This window comes from Prionailurus bengalensis, chromosome E2 (genome assembly GCF_016509475.1).
Source record: "Prionailurus bengalensis isolate Pbe53 chromosome E2, Fcat_Pben_1.1_paternal_pri, whole genome shotgun sequence".
Taxonomy (NCBI): Eukaryota; Metazoa; Chordata; class Mammalia; order Carnivora; family Felidae; genus Prionailurus; species Prionailurus bengalensis.
The window spans coordinates 11078280-11083867 of NC_057352.1; positions in this window are offsets into that span (position 1 = coordinate 11078280).

The following is a 5588-nucleotide window of genomic DNA, read 5'->3' on the forward strand; positions in this document are numbered from 1 at the left end:
ACAGAATGTGGGCAGAGGAGTGGAAAAGAGAGACCTGAGAAGGAAGCTCTCCTCTCCCGCCCCACATCGCCCCCTTTCGGGCCTGCTTCCTCTGGCAGCGGCATTCTCCACTGTGGGTCTCACCACCTCGGTAGCGGGCTGTACAACCCCTTGAGTTAGTCCTGAATGATATGTTTTATAATCAAAGTAGATTAGAAAATGGTTATTAGGTGCCTCACAGAATCGTATCAAATGCTGTTTACTGAAACTCCTCAGGGCCGTTGTAAACCTTGGCGGCCAAATGGTTCGATACTCAGTAATGGAGCGGGCTCCAGGCAAGAGCTCCGCTTTCAGACTGGGCTGCCCGTCTTGTTTCCCAGTTGAGGGCCCATCTCTCGAGGCCTGGATTCAGTGCACTTCCTGGGGAGATGAAGGGCAGGCCTGGACGCCTCACCAACATCCAAAGTACAGTAGAGGCATGGAGACCAGCCAGGGTGACGGCGACAGCACAGACCACGGGGCATGGCTTGGAGAGGTCTCTGAGGAGGGACAGCCAAGCAAGGCCCCAGCCGCATGCTCCAGGGCCCAGAGCCTCATCTCTCAAAAGAGCTGAGTCACAAAAGGGCAGGAAGGTGGAGGGAGATCCAGACAGGACTGATTTGCCTATTTTTGATTTTTCATATTGTTAGAATAATACTGGGTGGCCCAGTCGGTTAAACATCCGACTCTTGATTTCGGCTCAGGTCATGATCTCACAGTTCGCGAGATCAAGCCTTACATTGGGCCCTGCGCTGACCGCGGGAGCCTGCTTGGGATTCTCTCTCTCCCTCTCTCTCCACCCCTCCCCCAGGCTCTCTCTCAAAATAAATAAATGAACTTTAAAAAAATACGAATACAATACGTGGTCCTCTGCTTTGTCTGGCTTCTTCCACCTGTTTTCAAGAGGCATCCGGGTTGTTGTGTGTATCGGTATCTTGTGTATGTTGTGAGGAACAAGATTTCATTACATGGACACATCGCATTCAGTTTATCCACCCGTCAACTGATGGACATTCGTGATATTTGCACCTTCTGACTCTTGAGAATCCTGCCACTGTGAACGAGTGATTGTCTGAACAACTACTTCAGTTCTTTTGGGTATCTACCCAGGAGCATAATTGCTGGTTCACGTGGTAATTCTCTGCTTAATAACTTATTGAAGGACAGACAGTTTGGGGTGCAATTTCTCCAAACCCTCTAATACCTTTCCCCCCACTTAAAAAAATCATCACCATTCTCGTGGGTGCGTAGTGATAGATAATTCCTAGTAGTTTTGATTTGCATTTCCCGAATAAAAATGACTTTGCGCATCTTTTCATGTGCGTGTTGGGGACATTTGGATATCTTCTTTGGAGAAATATTTATCCAAGCCCTTTGCCAATTTTTAAATTGTCTTGTCTGTCTTTTTGTAAGAGTTCTATATATATTCTGGATATGATATTCTCGATCACTGTCAGATTATGATTTGCAAATATTTTCTCCCATTCTGTGGGCTGTATTTTCACTCTTCTTGATAGAGAGAGGTCCAGTTTCATTATTCTCCCTGTAGATATCCATTTGACTCAGCACCACGTGTTGAAAACTGTTCTTTCCACATTGAATGGCCTTGGTGCTCTCATCAAAAATCAACTGGGGGCGCCTGGGTGGCTCAGTCAGTTGAGCAACCAACTCTTGATTTTGGCACAGGTCATAATCTCCCAGTTGTGGGATCAAGCCCCCAAGTCAGGCTCTGCTCTGAGCATGGAGGCTGCTTGGGATTCTCTCTCCCTCTGTTCCCCTCCCATGCTTGCTTGCTCTCTCAACACAAACAAACAAACATTTAAAAAATCAATTGGCCATAGGGGTACCTAGTTGGCACAGTCAGAGCCTGCAACTCTTGATCTTGGGGTTGTGAGTTAGAGCCCCATGTTGGGTGTGATGATTACTTAAAAATAAAATCTTAAATCAACTGGCCATAGACGTATGGATTTATTTCTAGAACCTCAATTACATTCCGTCGATCTGTATGTCTTCCCGTATGTCAGTACCATACTGTTTTGATTACTGTATCTTTATTTATTTTTTATTTTTTTTTAACATTTATTTACTTTTGAGACAGAGAGAAACAGAGCATGAATGGGGGAGGGTCAGAGAGAAGGAGACACAGAATCTGAAACAGGCTCCAGGCTCTGAGCCGTCAGCACAGAGACCGATGCGGGGCTCGAACTCACGGACCTCGAGATCATGACCCAAGCCGAAGTCGGCCGCTTAACCGACTGAGCCACCCAGGCGCCCCGATTACTGTATCTTTATAGTAAGTTTAAAATCAGGATGTGTGGGGTTGTCTGGGTGGCTCAGTCAGTTAAGCATCTGACTCAGTCGGTTAAGTGTCCGACTTTGGCTCAGGTCATGATCTCTCAGTCCGTGAGTTCGAGCCCGACGGAGCCTGGAGCCTGCTTCAGATTTTGTCTCCCTCTCTCTGCCCCTCCCCCACTCACGCTATGTCTCTGTCTCTCTCTCTCTCTCAAAAATAAACATTAAAAACAACTTTTTTTTTTTAAATAAGTAAAATCAGGATGTTTGAATCTTCCAACTTCGTTCTTCTTTTTCAAGATTCTTTTAGCTATTCAGGGCCCCTTGAAATTCCATATGAATTTGAGAATGAGCTTTTACATTTCTGGAAAAAGAAGAAGGAGGAGGAGATGGAAAGGAAGAGAAAGAGGAAGAGGAAGAGGAAGAAGGAGAAGGAGAAGGAGAAGGAAGGAGGAGGAGGAGGAGGGGAAAAGGCCATTGGGATTTTGCTAGGGATTGAATAGAATCTATAGATTGCTTTGGGAGGCAATAAGCTTAACAATGTAAATGAAACTGATTTTGGGGGTGAGGATGGGACCTTGCTATGGAAGGAGATGAGGGCAGGGAAAGGAAGAGGCTGGGGTAGAAGATGAGGTTCGCTTGCGAGTGGCTGTGACTGGAGATGGGGTTCTGTCCTCTGTCCCCTGGAGGCTGCACTGAGATAGTCACATCTCTGGGGTTGCCATTGGTTCAGTCGATGGTCAAGCAGCAGATTCCGCAGGTCCCTTTATCTCTAGAGAACGAATGGTGATGGCAGATCTCCAGTCCTCTTCCCTGGCCCCCCAGGGGCATTGCTCGGCTCTGGAGCTGGGGCAGATGTCAGACAGGATAGCTATCACTTTGGAACTTGATGTCAGATTCTTTAAGAGCCAGGAGAGGACAGATGACCCCTTCATTCCCCTAAATGCCTCCAGTAATAAGGCCACTTGAGCAAAAAGGAAGGTGTGGCATATACTTCGGAGCCATCCCCACTCTCCCAAGTTGAAATCGTGAATAATCCCTTATCAATGTGACCCTGCAAATCTTTTTCCAGGTTCTTCTGTATGTGACTACCTGCCCTGCCCGTCCACTCCCTGACCTCACACTCCCAGCCCAAGGACCAGAGTGTAGGAACAGCAGCTGATATTATTCAGGTGCAAGAGACTGTAACAGGCAGTGACATTTTCTTTCCAGATTTGGAAATTCTTATTTGAATGAGTCGGCAAAATGGGAAATTTGCCAGGTTTCTGGGGGTCACTCGTGAAGCCAAGACAGGGACTCAAATGCCACAGGGATACCATGTCAACTTCCATATCAGCTTTTTAGTCATTTATTCGAGGACACACAACTTGTACATCGCAGGCACTGATCTTAGGTTCAGGATCTGAGAGTCAGTGTGGAGGCTGACCCCGCAAAACTCACTGTTCTCATTAGGCTTAGAGGGGAGAGAGACTGGGAGAGATGGAAGGGCCCAGGAGAGGAGAGAGAATATAAATGAGAGAACGGGAAGAAGTTGTGCTGGGCACTAGGTGAGTGATCAATGGCTTTGGAGTTGATTGATGTGATATCAGTGTCATTATCCTACTTGTTTCATTGATGTGCTGGATGAAAAAGCCCACAACCATCACTAGACCCTCAGGTAGACCATGGCCTCATTAGAATGAAGACAACAGGATGGATAAATGTTTTCACTCATCTCCTTCATGGAAATGAATCAGCTTTGTGCCTGACTATGCTTGATCTGAGAGACAGGGGAGTAGCTCTTCCTCAGTGAGAAGCCACTTGGGACCAGAACGTGGAGCCACTTCCCTTAGGGAGGCTGACAGTGCATTTTATTGCCTATTTTTCTTTTCATTTTCTTTTGAGACTGAGTGTAAGCTGCACAGTGATGTACGATCTATTTTCCCCAGTGGACACAGGCCAGTGGTTAGTAAAACCAGGAACAGAGAAGGCTCTGAGCCCAAGATCAACTCCCTCGGTCCTGGCAGGGCCCCCATGCTGTTGGTGGCCTGAATTTCCGGCCCCCAGCACAGGGCTGGGTCTGATGTGTATGGGGTGGAGGAGCTGGGGAGTGGGGAGTTGTGAGGGAGGCTATCCAGGAGAGAGGTCCTGAGACCGCCCCCAGGGCATGAAATCCCACAGGACCTACATGAGCAACAGCATTACAGGCAGGGCAGAGAGGCTGCCTGGGGTGGGAGAGGCTCGAGTTTCAGGCTGATTTCTGACCAATTCACAGAAAGCCATTATGTCAAGACAGACATGTGGAGTTAGATACACCCTGAACACAGGGCTTTCATCATGCGTGCATCCATTCATCCATTCATCCATCCATCCATACATCCGTCCATCCATCCATCCATCCATCCACCTATCCATCCATTCCATATTCCTCAGGCACCTGCTCTGTCACCAGCCCTATGGTAATCAGTGCTAAAGACACAGTGGTGACTTAGTCCCAGGACCTATCCTTCTGGTACTTATGTCCAATGGGGAACATAAATCATCCCAAATAATAGTGACTCACAGTGAGTAGGGCTGGAACAGAGGGTCAAGGGGATCACGATGGCTTCCTGGAGGAAGGGACATCAGAGCTATGACTCTAAGAATGAGCGAGAACTGACTGTTTCCAGGAGGCTCGGCCCTGGGAGGGCAGAGGGTGGGGCCAGTCACCCCGTGGGCCTCTGAGAGGATTCTGGACTTAACCTCATGGGGTCCTATGCAGAAATGGAAGTGGTGAGATTTGAGTCTGTGGAAGATCCCAGCATTTGTCTCCTGTGAGGGGGGTGGTCAGAGGGTTGAGACCGGAGGCAGGAGGCCAAGGAGGAGGCTTCTGAAGCAGACACTGTGGAGTAACCAGAGTCCTAAATGTCTGCTCCCTCCAAGGGATGGGGGATGGCACGCTGTCCTCCTAGTACATTCTCCCCCGCTCTTCAGGCCTCTCCTCTCCTCAGCGAGCCGCAAGGTAGAGAAGTGTTCTCCAAACTGTGGATCATGACACTTGCCCAGGTTGTAAGACCAACGAGTTTGTCACAATGGGTGCTTTAAACATTAAATTCTTGACTTGGATTCAGGTCATGATCTTGTAGTTCGTGGGTTCGAGCCCCGGCACCAGGCTCTGCGCTGGGAGCAAGGAGCCTGCTTGGGAGTCAGTCTCTCTCCTCCTCCTCCTCCTCCTCCTCCTCCTCCTACTCCTCCTCCTCCTCTGTTTCTGTCCCTCCCCCGCTTGTTCTCTCTCTCCCTCTGTCTTTCTGCCTCTGAAT